This window comes from Rhinolophus sinicus, linkage group LG15, assembly GCF_036562045.2.
Source record: "Rhinolophus sinicus isolate RSC01 linkage group LG15, ASM3656204v1, whole genome shotgun sequence".
NCBI classification, from domain to species: domain Eukaryota; kingdom Metazoa; phylum Chordata; class Mammalia; order Chiroptera; family Rhinolophidae; genus Rhinolophus; species Rhinolophus sinicus.
The window spans coordinates 21,558,352-21,576,925 of record NC_133764.1 but is presented as its reverse complement, the minus strand read 5'-3'; the positions used below and the strand labels follow the sequence as shown (position 1 = coordinate 21,576,925).

General features: G+C 52.4%; 1 long non-coding RNA gene across 2 annotated transcripts in view; it reads left to right on the top strand.

Moving 5' to 3' along the window:
- The window catches only part of LOC141568885 (uncharacterized), a 151,750-nt gene extending 148,782 nt beyond the window's left edge, over positions 1 to 2,968 (top strand). The window contains exons 3-4 of one of the 2 annotated variants that reach the window (XR_012492146.1): positions 2,006 to 2,079; positions 2,454 to 2,968. This is a non-coding gene — a long non-coding RNA (uncharacterized LOC141568885). Of the gene's footprint in view, positions 1 to 781; positions 2,080 to 2,453 lie in introns of both variants that reach the window. The other variant, XR_012492145.1, reaches the window with a different exon arrangement.
- Positions 2,969 to 18,574: the final 15,606 nt, after the last annotated feature.

Here is an 18,574-nt window from a genome sequence, read left to right as displayed (position 1 = left end):
GGGTGCCCTGGGGCTAGGAGGGCACAGAAGCTGGGATTGGTCAGGCCAGGGGCTTGGGGAGGGCCTGCAGTGGACGTGTCAGCTAAGGACGTGGGCTCTGTTGCCAGGAAAGGCCTAACCCCAGCTTTGCTACCAGCTGTGTGGCCTCAGGCAGGTCCCCGAGCCTCAGTACTCTTTTCTGTAAAATGGGTAGTAATAGGACCTGCCTCGTGGGATCATTGTGGGATGAAATTAGTTGATGCACATGAGAGCTAGCACAGGGCCTGGAGGGAGCATGCGTTCCAAGGCTGGGTGCTTCGCATCCCATTCTACCAGGTGTGTAGAGCTCCTCGTGTGTGCAGGTCCCTGGCTGGTGTGCGGAGGCCGCAAAGATCAGTCAGAGAGAGTCCCTGACATGCCCCTGTATGATGCCCACAGACCAGGGGCAGTGGTGGGGCTGGATCACTCTTCCAACGGTTTGGGGAGGCAGGGAAGGTCTAATGGAGAGAGGACGTGGGCTTCGATTGGGTCAGTGGGAGATGAGAATTGTTACTGGGACTGCGAGGGCATTCCGAGAGGGAGAACTAGCATGAGCGAAGGCATGGAGGTGGGAAAGCACAGGGCCTGCAGAACAGAGGCCAGAAAGAGAGCTGGAGCTGAAAGAAGGGAGGTTGTCGCCATGCTGTGGAGGGCGTTGAATGCTGGGTGGGAGACTGTGCCTAATTCTGTCGGCCCTGGGGAGCCATCGAGGGATCTGCAGGAGAGGTAAAAGAGCTGAGGGTTTATGTGGTTTCTCTGGCAGTGGTGTGACGGAAGAGCGATGAGACCGCAGAAGAGGCCTGGGGTAGTCCTGGGTCTGAGCAAAGCCATGCGGAATGAACAGTGACCCCACATAAGGCCAAGAGTGGGTCCCAGAGAGCTGGTTACCAACCGGGAGAAGACAGCCCAGGCAATGAGGCCAGTCACCATGTCTCCTCTGGCAGTTCCTCCGTTTCCCTCTGGATAAAGGGAATAGCTGCCTCCACGCAAGTAGATCGTGACATTTGGAAAAAAACCCTCATCAATCCACGGAACATTTGAGTTGCACACACTCTGAGAGATCATCTAGTACAGTCCTTTATTTCATGAACACCCAAATGAGGTCTGAGAGGGCGGGGAGTCCGCGCAAGCCCCCCAGTGAACCTGGGAGCCCTCAGACACACCCCTCCCCGGGCCCGGCCAGTTCAATTCAGTTAAAATCAAGTCAGTTTATCAAAGATGGACTGAGCGTGTACTGCACACGAGGCATCAGGTAGGCACCTGGGAAGTGAGGGTGATATTTCTGCCCTCAGAAAGCAGGAGAGAAAGAGACAAATGCACCCACCCCACACGTGATATGCTACGGGCATCAGAAATTCCAACAGCACGAGGTGCGTATTCACGCGATTGCAAGACGTCCTTTCTAGGCAGCTCTGGCTCTGCTTCTTACCCCCTCTCATTTTCCATCAGGCGGTGGCTGCCTGTTGACTCTGAATATCTTTTCCTAAAATTTCCCCTCTCTTCTCTCTCTCCCTCTCCCTGTCTCTCTCTCTCTCTCTCACACACACACACTCCTCAGTGTTAGTGTAGACCAGGGGTGTCCAAACTTTTTTCAACAGTTTTCACCAAGGGCCATATGCGGTAAAATACACAAACAGCTGGGCCACTCACTCGAGGTAAAGTACGTATTGCCTCACCTGGTTTATTTAAGTAAACTAAATATATTTTTGGAATTTGCTGCGGGCCGATTAACAATGGATCATGGGCCGCAGTTGGCCTGCGGGCCGCAGTTTGGGCATCCCTGGTCTAGACTCTCCTGATTAAATAGCAGCATATGCTGCGATGGAGAGAAATGCATGGCTGTCATTACCGTGATAATTGGGACCACCGCGTGGAAGTTACCTCCTTGGCCTGGCCTGGCTCCCACTGCCCTCGCTCACACATGCATTCACAGTTGGGTGGTTCTGCAGGTGCCTGGATGTGACATCTTCTTGTTCCTTCCAAACAGCAACCAGACTGTGACCCAGGTGGTGTGGGCTCCTGCCTCCAGGAAGCTAAAGACCTCATTCAGGGATGATGCATGTGAGTGCCAGGCACTATTAGAAACTCCGGGACATGGGGAAAAAGAATGGCTGCCCTCACAGGGCTTCTGTGGGACAAACAAACCCACGCATACATCAGGACAAAATACATTCCGCTAGATGGCCCGAGGTATGAAGGGGAAAAGGCAAGAAAGTGGGGGTTAGGCAATGGTGGGCCGGATGTGCAATTCTAATTATTGCTGGGGTGGCCTCTGTGAAGAGATGATATTGGAGTCAAGACCAAAGAAAGTGACGTCGGGAGGAGGTACAGACAGAGGGAACTGCAATTGCAAAGTCCCAGAGGCAGGACTGGGCCTGTGGTGTTTGAGGAACGGAGAAGTCCTGCTTCTGTCCTCATTGCTTCCTCCTCCCCAGGTCGCACGGGGCCCTGACCGTCATCGCAAGACCGGGCCTTTACTCTGGGTGCGCGTCAGTCCCACAGAGAATCCTCCTAAGACCCCAACTCTGAGGACAGAGCGGCTTCATTTCTCTACCTGCCAGAGACTCCTCCCCCTCCTGTCCTCCTCCATCCATCCAGGGCTTTGTGGAACGGGGGCAGGTCCTTTCATGGTCCTGGCACAGGCTGCTTCCATCTCATTCTACATCGAAGCCATCCAGCCCCGTGGCCCAGGGCCACCCCCCTGTCCTGGGGGCATGTGGGTGTCTTGGCCTTAGAGTGTCGGCCTGTGCACATGGGCAGGCCAGCCTTGGGGAGAAGAGGAGAAAGACTGGACTCCAGGTAAACATCTGAGCTGCTTGTCCCACCGGCTGGGCTCCACTCTGGTTGGCAATGAGATCAGCTGCCTGCTGACTTGCACAGCCCCAGGCACCCCTGATAGACAGCATTGTGTTTTGGTAGATGATCTGATCCCACAATCCTGCTCTGAGGGTTCCCCTCTACCTGGCTCCTTCCCAGCCTGTGGAATTTTTTTTAAAAAATCTAATCTGAAGATAGTATTGGAAGAGTGTGGGCTCAAGTCAGACAGCTTTCAATCCCAGATCTGCCATATACCTGCTGTGTGATCTTGAACAAGTTGCTGAGTTCCTCTGAGCCTCAGTTTCCTCATCTGTTGAGTGGGCCCAGTGGCATGGTGCGCACCTCATGGGGTTGTTGGGAAGGTAGGTGTGACAATGCCTGCAAAGGACCTGGCGCATAGCAAGCCCTCAGTGAACCTTCGCTTCTGTTATGGCAGCAGCCAGAACCACCGCTGGATCCTGGGAACCCGGCCGTACCTGGAGCGCCAGGAGGAGACGTACCAGAGCCACATTGCTCAGTGCCCAAAGCCTGCTCCGGACCAGGGGGCTCTGCAGGTGGCTGTGGTTCTAGCACTGCTGCCCAGACCCCGCTGCCAGCTCTGCGGGTCACATGGGGACTCTTCTTACAATTGTGCCGGTCTGTGTTGGAGCTGGCTTGCCTCCTGTTTCTCTCAGGTGATGCTCGTTGGTCCACTTACCTCCTGTTTTTCTCTTTAAGTGCATATGTCTGCACTTTATTAAAAAAACAAAACAAAAAACAACAACGATCTTCTGCAGCAGAGTAAGGAGAAGTCCAGATGAGGGGCTCAGAGGACCTGGGTTCTCGTCCCACCTGTGTGTGCCACCTGGGGCATGTCACCTTGAGCCATCATTTCTGTAAAAGCTCGAGCTCAGCCCAGAGGATCAGGGGGGTCCCTCTGGCTGGGAAAAATCTATTTTGAGGATCAAAAATATAAATCAAAACCAAGTTCTAATGCCAAAGTTGAAAGCTTCTCATCTGTGAAAAGAGGGTTTAAATTAGCCTGTGTTTAAAAAAGAAGAGAGAGGGAAAAAAATAATGGGGCTTAGAATGGAAAGTCCTAGTGAGAGCGTGCTCGGCAGGCAGACAGAGGGGCTGAAGGAAGGTGGGATTATTATCTTCAGCATCTGAGCATTTGGGTCTGTCATCTCTGATTTAAAAGGTTTTGCAGGTGTGGGGCAGGGCTGAAGGAGTAACCCCCTCCCCGACACACATGAGAATTTTAGGTTAGGTGTTCGGAAGGGAAGGAGGTGGGCCCCAGAATGGGAAACTGGGGAAGATGGGTGGGTGGGGGGGCGCTGGAAGAATCTGACAAAATATGTCTGTTCTGAGGCTGAGGGTTAGCTTGGAGGATGGGCTGGGGAGAAATTTTCTGAATCTATAATAAGAAGGGAGACAGCTTTGCTGCCGAAAAGCCTGGCAAATGGTTTTTCCCACTGAGGTAGCCTCACGGGCCTGACTGGGCCTCAGAATTTCTATTTGCTTTTCCCTGTTCAGTGTGTTTGCTCATCAGGTCTGGGGACGTCGGGGGGTGGGTGGGAGACAGACTGGGGTGAAGGGTGTTGTGCCCAATGCAAACTGGGGCTGGGCAAGACCAAATCAGTGTGAGTGGGGAAGGGCCTGGGCAGGCTGGGAGTGAACCACTGGACGAGGCCATATGCAAGAAATGGGGTGTTGGGAGTGGGGGTCGTTACCCACTTAAAAGACTGGAGGAATCAAATAACTTGATCTGGACCACAAAGGACAGAGCTTTGCGGGCAGGGTGTTCCAGGTGGAGGGAACAGCATGCGTCAAGGCTCAGAGGTCGGCAAGTACAGATCTGTCTGAGGAACAGGAGGTGGCCTGATGTCAATCATTGTTTCTAGGCCCACTGCCCATTCTTAGAGACCCAGGGCCTGTAGACAGGGCAGTCCTCTGTCCAAGGAATTCCATTTCTTGTCGGCACAGCTGGTTGGACCAGGGGTGGACCCTTGACCTATGCTGAGCCAATCAGAGTCCCCGCTCCTGGGAATTTGGAATTTGAACCCTGAGAACTAGTTGGATGGTGGTGAGCAGATGAGCTGCCAGGAAGCTCATCATGGGAGTAGGAGTTGGCATGAGACAGGGTAAAGCCACCTGCCAGCCCAGGTTATGGGGCTGTGAGTAAGCAGGGAAAGCTGGCTTGCAGTGAGGAGCAGGAGAAGGGGGGAGGGAACAGAGAGAGGCCACAGAGAGACCCTGGGGACCCAGAGGAGGTGTCCTGTTGTGCTTCCATTAAACTACCTTGAGTTATTTGGAGTGGGTTTATGTGTCTGGCCGCCAATGACCCCTGGGCTAAGACCCCTGGCTGGACGGTGTGTGTCGGGGAGGTGCCAAGTGTTCGCAATGAGCCTGAGGAGTTTGGGGCCAGGTTGGGCAGGGCTTTGCCTACCAGGCTGCAAGGTCACACGTCGGTGTATAGGTAGTGTGTGTGGGGGCGGGGAGGGGCAGCGAGGGGGGTGTCACTGGAGTTTTTGAGTAGTAAAAGGGAAGGGGGCTAAGCCCGAAATTTAGTCCCCAAGTGTACAGAGAGACAGAGCCTCGAGAGCCAGGGCAGCTCAGAGAGTCTTGCTGGGTTCTCCTTGTAAGGTATGGGCCCAGATCCCCCTGCATGAAGGATGTACCTTCTGTCAGATTCCCTAGCATACCCTCTCCCTACAGTATCATCAGTCTTGGGTAACCCGGCCTTAAAAGCCGCCTACCCCGTGATCACCAGCCATCCACAAGTTCATCCCTGCCCAGACCAGCCCACAAAAACAAGACCCCTCTCCAGTTCCCAGCACGGTGGCAGCAAAAGAGCCCAGGATTTGTCTTATGACAGATCGGCACTCAAATTCTGACTCACATTTATGGCTGTGTGACTTTGAGCAAATCCCTTAACCTCTCTGAGCCCCAGGGTCCTGATCTATATAAATCCTGTTTGATAATCATTTCCCCTAGAGTTGTCATGAGGAATAAATGATATGGTGAGTGTCAGAGGCCCAGCACATGCCTGGTACCTTGTCCATAACCAGAGAATTGACATCGGTCCCTCTGCCTTCCTCCCCACGAGGAGGCAGGGCTCATCAAGCCTGTACTTCTCTAATTACTGTGCTGTAGGCTTCCAGAGTGTAGGATCCAAGTCAGTCATGTTCACTCTCCCATCGCCAATGACAAGGGCACGCTTGGCCCTTGGTGAGTGTTTAATACATACTCATCGAACAAATGAATTCGTGTAGAAATGATTCCCAGAGACCCAGTTTTGGAACCCTGAGGCTGCTGCCTCTTCACCTAACTCTTCCCTCTCCCCACCGTGAGCGTCCAGGCTGCAGAGCTGGCTTGCTACTTATGTCCCCGGAGTCCAGTTCCTTGTCCGCCCTAACCTGGCAGGCTCCCCTGGGGCTGGGCATAGCTTCCAGCTACTTCTCATTCCCCTGTCCAGTGGCCTCTTCCACTGGTGTCTGGATAACCTGTCCCCACCCCAGGCCTCTGGCTGCCGCCTCCTGCCTTCCTGGTGCTGGGGTCCTCCAAGCCGGTGAGTGGCCCCAAGTTTGCCTCCTCCCCTATAACTTGACATTAGTTTCGCTGTCTCTGTTACCCCATCCTTTCCTCTTTGGCCCCTCAACCCACTCTCCTCAGTGATAACCACTCTTCAGAGCATCGTAGGTGTTTCTATATATAGCTTAAAATCCTTCCATAGTATCCCAGTAACATAAAACCCAAACTCCATACCATGGCCAACAAAGCTTTTACTGATCTGGCTCAAGCTTTCCTCTCTGACCTCATCCACCCCCGTCTCCACCACCTCCCCACGCACCAGGATTTTTTGTCTGGTCTTCAAACTCAGCAAGCTCATTGCCACCTCAGGGCCTTGGCACAGGCCATTATTTTTGTCTGGAACAACCGCGCCCGACTGTTCACATGACTGGCTCCTCACCACTTAGGTTTCAGTGAGACGCCACCTTCGAGGAGAGCTCTTCCCCAGCCATGCCATGTAATATTGCTCCCGATTTTTTTCACAGCATGTGATATTATTTGAAATTTCAGATTGCTGATTCACTCCTTTATGATCTGTTTCTTCCTCTGTAATGTACGTTCAATGAGGGCAGGGCCTTAACTTTTCCACCACTCTGTATTCCCTAGTAACTAGTAACTAGGGAAACAGACACACAAAGCTCTCATAAAATCTGTTGAAAGAATGGATGTGTTTATATATAGTGTTTCCATATACAAAGGGTGCCAAAAAAAAGTATACACATTTTAAGAAAGGCAAAACTGTGTAGAAATTACGCTGATGGTAACCACTCTGAGCACCTCTTGTAATTGCAGAAGTCAAACGTGACTTGTATTCATCTTTTGTTATTGGTATATATTATTACAATTTTAATAGTTTTTTCCTTTCTTAAAATGTGTATACATTTTTTGGGCACCCTCTGTATATTTAGTGTTCATTTCACCAAAGTGGGACCATACTGTCATTTTTTTTTAACTTGCTTTTTTCACTCAGCTGTGTGGCAGGGCCATTTTCTACCTTCCGTGTTCACTATTGGCTCATCTGTCTGTCATGGGTCTAGTGTGAGAGCTCCTAGAGGCAGGGCTCACCCTTGGAAAAGGGGGAAGGGGTCTGCCTTTGCAACGACAGATCTGGTTTCCTGCCCTGACCCAAGGCGGCCTTGTGGCCCCAGGCAAGTTCCCTGGGAGCCTCTGCTGCCTCTGCTGGGATATTAATGGCTGTACTTACAGGCTGCTGAGAAAGGGACAGTGTGCACTCAAGGGCTGGCCAGCCACTCAGGAGACATGCTGCACAGAAGAGGGATTTGACTGCATGGGTAGCTGCAGACCCTGGCTGTAAACACGGAGGGGGGCCCTGCCCCTCCCCTACAGCCCTGGCCGGCAGCTTAGAGCTGTGGCAAACTCCCACATCTGGCCCTTATAGGGGGCCTTGAGGGCCCAGGCAGAAGTGGAAAGTCTGCCCCAGAGGAGACCAGACAGCCCTGAGCAGCCCGCCTGGCCCCTCTCCAGCATGTGCCCCTCTTCTGGGAAGGAAAAGAACAAAAATAAACCCTGCTGTCATCCAGCAATTAAGTGGAAATCAAATAATCCCAAGGACAGAAAAACTAATTAATAAAGGAGCAACGAAACTAACAGAAGGGCGGGGGCTGTGAGGAAGTGCTAAGCAAACACGAGCAGGGAGGCCGGCAGGAGAGGGCCGGGCTCTGCGCTGCAGCGTCTGAGCATGGAGAAGGCCCCTGCAGGCCCAGGGTCCCCCAATCTGAAGATGCTTTGCCCTGGGAGACCCCTAATCTGATGGGGGAGATGCAGCCGAGCCTGGGGGAGCTCCCAGACTCACTGAGGAGACTTGTCTCTGCCCAGGAGGTTGGGGATATTAGTTTATTAAGCCGATGTTATATGTCAGACCCTGCACGTTTTTACACAACATTAATTCCTGAAAAGTTATTGCTCTCAATTTGGTCATATTGTTTGGCATAACACCCAAAGTGCCCCCATGGCTCACCAGGCCCTACTTACTGTGGCCTTTATTGCTTCTCCAAAATCTCTACCTACAATTTGCTTCCTTCCACCACCCGGGTCTCCCCCGGGGCTTCGCCAGCACAGTCCTGCCTCAGGGCCTTTGCATGCACCACTCCTGCCTGCAACATCCTTTCCCTAGCTAGTCACAGGCCTCAGTCCACTCACTTCATTTTGCTCAAACATCATCTCTTCAGAGAGGCTTTGCTTCACCACTTTAACTAAAATATTATCCCACCCTACCCTTCAATCCTCAAACCCTTCCCTTGCTTATTTTCTTTCATAACAATTATCCCCACCACCTGACATTTGATCTGTTGAGATTTGGTTATTTTCCATCTCTCTTCTAGTAGGAGGCAATGTCCTTGGGAGGAAGTGTCCTTGCTTTATTCCCTGCCCTTCAACGCAGCCTATAGCAGGTACGTGATGCATAGTTTTCTTTTTGAATGAATGAGACAGTGGAGCACAGAGAGGTTAAGTCACTTGCCTACGGTCACCTAACATTAAGTGGCAAAAGAAGTTGTGAACTCAGACCGTGGTCCCTGAGGCGTGGGCATTGTCCAAGGAAAAGGCCTGGGCTGGAAAGAGGGGTCAAATAGGGAGGGAGGTGGGGAGCAGGAGGGGCACACCCTGTACACCTGCAAACAAATGCCGGTCCCGGTCTGGGACTTAATGCTTCATTCCTAGACATCGAGCCTTTCCCATTTGCCCCTCAGAGGTTACCAGAATGGAAGGGGAGACCCGACATGAAAGCACTGGGTAGGAAGCGAGAGGCAAAATCATGTACTGATGCCTCCAAAGGTGAGGTGGCTGAGGAAGGGCTCACTCGGGCGCTGGATGCACAGACCTCCGCGCACCTCTGGCCCTGCTCGCACTCGCAGGGCAGCCCGTGGCGCGTTGCCTGAGCACGCTCAGCTTCCGGACAATAACTCAGGACCACATTTCTTCCGTGCAATTCAGGAAGCCATCAATCCCCAACCCCAAACTATTTTTAAAACTCATTTGGTGACATGACTTGAATGGACATGAGGCTGTAAACATACAGTTTATTCACTTTGTTTTATGTAAATAGTCACATGTTTCACTGTGGATACATTAAATGTATTTGATTCCCAATAAACCCCAGGAGGCGTTATGAAATAAACACTGATTTCAAAAATCTGGTTCCAAGGGTCTTTGAAAATGGATTTGGACCTAGACCATCTACTCTATGGAGCTGGAATGAAGCATTCCTCCCGTGGCTCTTTGGGCACTGTGAACACTCAATGAATGCCCAGATGGCCCCTGTCAGGAGGAAGTAGTGTTTTCATTTTCAACATTAGAAAACAGAGGCTCAGAAAGATTAAGTAACTTACCCAGGGTCACCCACCAGCTAAGTGGTAGAGCTGCATTTAAACACAAAATTCACAATCTCTAATTTAGGCACAAGTCCCTAAATGAGGACGTCCTTTGTCAGTGGTTTGTTCTTTCCAGAGTCAATCCAGGATGAATTCTATCCAGTGCCCTGCCCACCCCACCTTGGTCTTTGGGGCCCTTTGCCCCCGCTGGACCTAGGACTCAGGGAAAGGCCGGCTGGAGTGCTGGGCTCCTCCTCTCTGGTTTGATGCAGGTGGAGTTTGGGACACCACAAGGACCACATCCCTGGACGACCTGTGGCCTGGTGCAGAGAGCTGTTAAATACTAGCACCATGGAACCCATCTGTCACTCATTTCCCTTCCCTCCCTCAGCTGTTCTTACCAAGGCCTCCTGGCCCCTGGGAAGGTTCTTGCTTAATCACAGCTGTAGCTGAGGCAGAAGGATGCAGGCCCCTGTTTGCTGGTGGGAGCCTGTGTGGGTTCTAAGTTCGTGGAGTCAGGGAACTGTGGGCTGCTTGGGGGTCCAGGAGGGCTGGCTGGAAGTGCTTGGGCACCACAGGACCGCCTTGGGCCATGTGGGGGCACGTCCCATGAAGCCAGGGGACCCATGGCTGGGTGACTACATGCAACATGAATGAGGGTTGGATGGCAGTGGGCGGGCAGTTCAGGGAACCAGAGCAGCCCACACATGGATCAGCCCTGGAGAGCGAAGGGAGACATGGGTGCCCTGTGCCCAGCACCACCCCGAGGATCCCCTGTGCTCCAGAGCCCAGCCCCCAGAGGCTGAATAGAGGTCAGAGGGATTAGGAGTCAGCTGGGTGATAGAATCCGGATCCAAGGCCGAGCTTAGTGGATTGGAGTGAAGACCGGCATCTGACAAGCTGAAGCTCAGTATGGACGTAGGGACATCATGCTTTGCGGGTACCAAGAGCCAAGACTGGGCCCGGCAGGAACGATGGTAACCTAAGGGCTTTAGCAAGTAGTCAGCTGATGCCAGGCAGCAAGGATGCTTTGTGGCAGAGGTGTGGGTACCCTGGCAGCTAATGCTCTCCTGGGCTCTGTTAATACCAGAGCAGCCGCCAAAATAAGGGGCAAGTCCAATTCCCAGTGTCAGATTTAGGAAGGCTACCAACAAAGTGGGTTGTCAATACCCAGAGCTGGACCCGGAGAAGCCTTGAAAACTATTTGGGAGGAGGGCCTGTGGTGGATACGAAACATTGGGGTTTAGAGTCAGGGGTAAGAAGCTCCCTATGTGAGCTGATGCCCAATCTAAAGGCTGGAGGGCATGGAAAAGCAGGAGGGACTCAGGTGAGAGACAAGAAGGACTTTCTGAACCCTTAGGCATAGCAGTGCCAAGAAGGTTTCACCTCCCTCGGGCTTCTGTTAAGAATAAGATGCCCTCTGTGTGGGTGTGCTGACTCAGGGCTGGGCAATGGCTGAGGTGCCCACGGGGTGTCCCTCCCAGCCCCAGCGCAGGTCTATGAGCCCACTGAGTCAGGAAGAGAGGGCACAGTGGGGAGTGGGGTGAAAAGCCAGGGGACCTGCACCCATCTGAGCTAGACTGGCAGCCTCAGCTGGCTCTAGGCTTTGGGAGGGAGGGAGGCGGGCAGGGGGCTGGCTGGCACACTGCCTTTTAAATTACGCCCTCGGCCTAATTGGTCTTCCAGCCTCCCCTCCCCGCTGTTAGGAAGAGGCCTTTGTTTGCTGCCTGCATGTTTACCAAGCAAATGGTTTTTAAAAGCTTTCATAGACACAGAGAAGCCATTTAGGAGGCTCAGTGGATAAAATTATTTATAGAGATTAATGGTTCTCGTTCGCATGCCTTTAGGAAATCAAGAGCCGTATGTGAAGGGTGGAGTTGGCAGGACTGGGGGTGCCCACCTCTGCTGGCTCCCCACTCACTGCGCCTTCTCCTGAGCCCCCACCTCTCCTCCCTTCCTTTCTTCCAGACAGTCCTCTGGCCTCAGTCTTTTCCCTTCTCTTCTGCCTCTTGTCTGTTTTCCTTCTGGAATTTCCCTTTTGCTTTCCCTGCCTCTCCCCTCCCCGTTCCGTTCCTCCTGTTTTCTCACTGCCTGTCTTCCTCAAGGTCTATATTTGGATTTGCAAGTGCACGTCTCTATGTTTTGTCTTGGTGACTCTCTCTGGCTCTCTCTCTCTTTTTCTGCTTCTGTCTTCGGTAGTCTCCCTCCATGTTGCTCTGTCTCTCTGTCTTTTATCTCTCCCATCTCTAGGTCTCTGACCCTCTCTACCTTTGCTGTTCTCCCTCCCTCTCTCCTGCCTTGTCCTGCGTGCTTTGCATGCTTTGTCCGGATAACCACGTTAGGCTGCAGGCAGCCCCTCTCCATAAGGGCCTTTCACACACGTCTCCTACTCCAGTGCAAGGCCATACGAGTGGCCAGTGGGGTGGGTTCCTGAATGTCCTGGGCCTGGCTGTCTCCACCAGGGTGGGGTGGATACTCTAAGGTTCAAGATGCGTGGGGCCTTGAGGGTGGGACCCTCTGCTTCCCCTGGGGAAAGAGGGCCAGATTGGAAGAGCCCGCTGCCCAAGCTCACCTAGTGAGGAGGAGGGGAGAAGAAAAAGGTGAGACTGGGAGCCAGTGCCCCTCCCCCCCAATCTCTTGCTTACCTTCAAGCTGAGACACACAGGGACAGAGGGCAGGACCTATGGGGGCATGAGGGGCTCCCCAAGGTCAAGGAATCCAGGGGGAGCTCTTGGGAAGAGATCAGGTCCACCGAGGCCCTCCCCAACAGGCCCCCACTTACCCAATAAGCCCACCAAGTGCCGCCCCTCCCTTGCCTCTAGTCTCTGACGTAGACCTTTAGGGACTGGAAACTCCCCACTGGGAGCCCACCCAGTCTGGTTTAGACTTTGGTGCCTGAGGAAGCATCACCTTGACACTCAGCCTCTCTTGGCTGGAGGGAGACTGTGAAGAAGGTCAGAGGTAGAAAGGTATCAGCCCCTGATTCTGGAAGTGCCCTGTGTCAGCGAAGACTTAGCTTCCACAAGTGCAGGAGTGTGTGGTGTCCTGGAAAACAGTCTTTGGAGTGTGGAGACAGGTAGACTGGGCTCCAGTCCTGGTTAACATATTACTAGCCATGTGCCCTGGGCCAGTCACTTCACCCCTGGAGCCAGGTTTCTTCCTCTGGAAAATGGGATTGGTGATAATACACATACATCTCAGGGTTGATGGCAATATGACATGCTGATCAAGAGCCCAACCTTGGGGTGGGGAGGGATGGCTAAAAAAAACCTCTGGGTCCTAATTCATATTCCCCTACTTTTGCACTGTTACTTAACCTCTCTGAGCCACAGTTTCTTTCTCTATAAAACGGTGATTAAAATGGCCCCTTCACCACAGAGTTGTGAGAACAATTCAATGAGATCTTGCATGCACCGTGGTTAGCTTGGACGTTACTTAACCTCTCTGTGCCTCAGTTTCCTCATCTATAAAATGGGGATAATAACAGCACTCACTTCCAATGGTGGTTGTGAGGACTAAATGAGATAACATATGTAAAGCATTTGGACCGCTGCCTGGTAAGGAGTAAGTAACACATGGCGGTCACCTATTGTTACTAGCACAATGCCTGGCCCATAATAGGATGTGAACCCATCTATGCCTCGTCCTCCCTGGACGCTGACCCCCTCCTCCTACACCCCTCCTTTGGGAGTCCTTCACCTTGATCCCTGTCATGTCCACTATGACTGAAGGGAGAGGATGAGGGTAGGGTTGGGGGAGGTGGTCCTGTGATCTCTTGGGAAGATGTCTTCCCACTCTCTTGTCTGTCCATCCATCCGTCCATCCATCCATCCACTCACCCATCCGGCTGTGGGCTAGTGGTGGGACCTTCAAAAGCTCTTTCGTTAGTTTCCATGGAGGCTTTCAGATCACCTGTTTCCCAGGAGACCTGCTTGCTGTTCCCTGCAGGCTGGTGTACCCAGAGGGGGCTGGGGTGGGGATGGAGTGGATGGGGGCCCATGCTCCCTGGCAGGGGTGCCTGGAGCTCCAAAATGCAGTGCCAGGAGCTGTGTGCTACCCATGTGGCCCTTTAACCACACCCAGGTGGACATAGCAAACTGGGCACAGGACTTCTGGGATTGTGGGCTGGGCCTTTGCGGCCACCCTCATCTTTCTGCTCTATTTGCTCATTCCATGGTCCTGTCCTTTTTCCTTCCCAGGGAATTGATGAGGGGAAGTCAAATCAGGGGTGGGGAGCCCCCAGCTCTTGTTTTCTGGCTCTGTACTTGAGCTTACATGTAGAGACATTTTGAGTCTCCTTATCATCTGGACCTCAATTTGCCAGTTTATAGGATGGCATTAACAACCCTGACCCCACTTAGCCTTTCATGGGAGAGATTAATAATTAATAACCACAGCAATACCAGTCAGCATTTATTCAGGACTTACTGTGTGGAGTGTGGTAGTAAGACTTCTTAGCGTGGTCCTATTTAATGCTCACGAGCTCAGGAGAGACAGGCTGTCACGGTGCTCATCAGCCGTGTGGGAAAACGGACAGGTGAGGTCATGGCACAAGGACACACAGAAAGGAATTAGCAGAAGAGCCGGGAGCCCTTCGTTTTGCCTGACACGCTGTCTGCACTGAACCCCACTGGGGGCTCTAGAGACGCAGCAGCTTGGGTCGGGAAAGGTGCTGATTCCTTTCCAGGTAGGAGGCCCCACTGTGGGAAGTCTTTCCCAGGGGAGGGAGTGGCCATCAAGGCAGGTCAACTGCTGTGGGGTCTGGCGAGCCATGCTTCCCATGGGGGGATTTTTCGCAGGGCTTGCTGGGTAGGGCAGGGGTAGGAACATAGGGCCTCCTTTGTTCCTTAAGAACCCACCTGAAGCCAGGGCCAGTTGAAATCTGAGTGACAGCAGGGAAGGTGAGAGAGACTAGAATGGGGAGTCCTGATTGGCTCTCCTCTCAGAGTACTTGGTAGTACATAGTAGGTGCTCAGTTAATGCCACTCGAATGACTGACTGAGGAGCCAACAAAAGATCCAGAACTCCCTGTTTCACAGAGCTCTCCTCTGTGAGACCCAGGGGCTGGGAAGAGGAAAACCCCTTGCTGCTCTGAATGTGGGACTGGGGCGTCCCTTCAGGAGGGAATGCTGAAGTCTTCCTGTGCTTCTGTCAGCAAATGTAGTGGAATAGCTGTTGGGGGACATCACTAGAAGCCCCCAGCCCCTTGGCCGTGCCCTGTGGCAAGGGAATAACTAGCCGGGAGCAGGAGCCAGTCAGGCATTTGGGGTATACTCCTGATCCTGAGGGCACCTTACCCTTAACTGCACCCCCTATCCTAGTTTCCAGATGAGAAATTGGCAGCTACCTTGGGAGTATTCAAGGATAATTTATTTTGAAAAAGTACCATCATGACTCTCATCCAGAAATAAAATGAACATGTGTCAAAGATTGTATTTAACTCAGTAATGAGGGAGGGACCCCAGGAGATGTTACACCCTGTTCAAAGGAGAATTCACAGAACCTAAAATTCAAAGTATATGTCAAATAAGGTAGGCTGAAATGACTGTACCAATAGATGCCCAAACTGGCAAATCTAGTCCGGACCCACAGAACGACAATCAATTGCATTTCTCTGGACAGTAATTATTTGTACTGTTACCAGTTGGGATGTGAACGACAGCAGGGCCAGGGTCGATGGAAAGGACCAGGAGGCCCTGCGATTTCATGTCTGTGCTGGGCAGTCTCCATCCTGGCTTGGCTGGTCCACTCCACGGACAGGACAACCTGGAGGCAGCCTGAATCGAGCAGCCTATGTGGGACCTGCGTTTTACCCGTTGGGGAGTAGTTTGTGGCTTGTGCCTCTACATGGAATAGTAAAGTGATCCCTGGGAACTCACCCCAGGCAGAAGGAAGTGCCAAAGCACACTAAGGGTGCTGACAGAAATGGGGGTGTGTGAAGGTTTGCTGGGAGTGAGGGAGGAGAGAAAAGGAGGGAAGATGTGAAAAACAGAGGTAGCTTAATATGGGAGCGAAAGTCCCAGCCTGGAAACCTGGGCCTGGGTGCCATGCTCAGCTCTGGCTGCCTGGTCATAGAGGGTGGAGCCCTTCTGGGCCTCAGCCTCTCACTGGTTATGAGGGGGTGACACGAGAAGACCTCCATGTCCCCCTAATACTGTGGGTCTGGCCATGCTTCAGAGCTTGGGATTCCTGAACCTGTCACGCACTTCGTGCCTCTGGGCCTTTGTCCATGCTGTTCCCTTTGTCTGGAATGCCTTTCCTTCCTTGTCTGCCTGGCAAAGTCTTATTCATCTACCAAGGCCCGTCGTTGTCTGAGAGTCACCTCCTTTTGCCATTCCTGGACCCTCCTAGGTATAATCGATGGCCCCTCGTCGCTCAGCTGTGGTTGTTACATGCAGTAGGTGAGGAGCAAGGGACTGAAAGTCGGACAGACTGACTGGGTCTCTGCTCTGGCTCTGCGGTTCGTAGTCAGGCCACCATGAGCAAGCGTAGCCTCTCTGAGCCTCAGTGTTCCTGTCTCTAAAATAGCAATGGGACCATTTCATTCTAGTCGTGGCACCCACCTCACAGTGCTGTGATGCTTCTAGGAACTAATGCTTGTCAGCCCCTCAGCCCTGCCTCTGGGATACACTCAAGAGTGGTATGATAGCTGTTACTATGTGCCTGTAAGATAGCACCTGGTCCTCGGCCACTGGGGCCAGTTCTGTCTATATGCCTCCTGAGCAGGGCTGTGTCTCACTTACTTGTGTGTCCCCTTGCCTAGTCGCGTGCTGAGACCTTAGCCGTCTCAGGGTGAATCCCTATTGGATGTGATGATTTTGGAAAAAGAGGACGGAAGTGGAGGGACACGGAAGGACTGATAGGAGAAGGAGAGACCCGCTATGCAAGGTGTGGAGGTCTGAGCTGCCAAGAGGAGTTGCCAGGGACGGTGATAATTAGCTTGGAAGGGACAGAAGGGCCCAGCTAAGGCTGGCTGCTGCTAAGAGAGCTGGCATCTGGTTGGGGGCTTATCTCTCAGGACAGGAGCCCTCTGGACTTCCTCCAAGATACAGGAATTCCCCCCTGGACATTTCTGAAGATGGATGGAGATGGGGACGGGGGTATGTGTGAGAATCAAGCCTCGGCTTTCTTGGAGGGAAAAAAAAGGGAAAACTGACATTCACCCCAGGCAGCTCCAGCTATGAGATGCTCTCTCCTTTCTCCCTGAGAGGGGGATGGGCGGGGAGGGGGCCAGCACTATTCTGGCTTCTGCTCTAGTGCTGCCTCATATACACTGAGGCGCAGAGAAGGGCAGCACCTTGTTTAAGGTCACGCAGTGAGTGGGCCGACATGTAACATGTATTCTCTTTCATGGTCTCATTGTACAACCACAGGGAGGTAGGGAGGTAGGGAGGACAGAGCTTATTTTTTAAATATTATAGATGAGAAAATGGACACTTGGAGAAGGGAAGCCCAAGCCCAGGTCAAAGAATGAGTCGGCAATGGGCTTCAAGATCCAAACTCTGGCCTGCTCCGTCTGTAGTGGGGTGCTGTCCCTGGGCCTGGGGTGGGGTTTTGTTCCAGGACGGCTGGTATACATGTGTTGGAGCCCAGAGCTTAGTGATGGAGTCGATAAGGGCTTTACTCTCGGGGCTCAGGCAGGACACCTCAGCCTGAAAGTGGCTGGCTTGGCCAAGTCCCAGGCTGCTCTGGAAACGGAGGTGTCGGGCGGCCAGGCTTGTTGGCAGCGTGGCTGCCACACTCTGGGAATGGGGAGAAGATGAGATTTGGGAAGCGGCGTGGGGCAATGCTCCAGCATCCTCGGCCTGCTCCGGCAGTGCCCACCTGGATCCCAGCTGCTCTGGGCCTCCACGCTGGCAGCTGACTCCAAGCCTGCATGCTGCCTAGAGAAGCTATCTCTTCCCTCCCCGCAACCACATTACAGATGGGAGCCAGTCCTCACAGTTGCTCTGCGGGCCAGAGAACTCAGGATCCCTGAGCGTCCAGCCTGTCTGTCTGTCTCACTCCCTGTTCTAGTTGCTTATCTGCTCTGCCAGGCCTGGATGGAGAGGCCAGATGTCAACTCCCCTTTCCGGGGGTCCTGGGCCTCCTGAACAAAGGTAGGGGGTGTGTGGGAAGACTAACACTTACTCAAGGTCTACTCATATGTGCCCTAAACATACCAATTCTTCACAAAGATTATATGAAGTAACTATCATTGTTCCCATTATGCAGATGAGGAAACTGAGGAGACTCAGAGACAATAATCCACCTGGGCAACATCATAGCGCTTCTAGGTGGTGGAACCAGGACTCAAATGCAGGCCTCAAGCACATTACTTCTTCTACCCCCTACCCCAACCACAGAACTCTCAGTGATGGGAGGTACAGATGCAGTGACAAGTGAACCCCACCCAACATGATATATGCAATAACCGAAGTGAGAGGAAGGTGCCCTGGGAACTCAAGGGAAGGGGCTGAAAATTCAGATGGGAGAAAGTTTTCTCAAAAAGGAATCATTTGGAGCCACATAATAAAATAAAAACATGCAAAAGAAGTCAGATGCAAAAGAATAGAGAATGCCTGATTCTGTTTATGCAAAGTTCAAGAACAGGCAAAATTAATCTATGGTGATAGAAGTCAGAAAATCAGTTCCCCTGAGAGGTGGGTTTAACTGAAAAGGAATGTAAAGGTCCTGTCTGGGCTGATGGAGTTGTCACGTATCTAGATTGGGGTGTTGGTAAAATGGGTGTACACACCGACACAAACTTATCCAACTGTACACTTACAATGAGGACATTTCACTCTATGAAGATTATACCTCCAATAAGATAACAACAAAACAAAATAACATCAGAGTCATGAGAAATTTAGAACAAA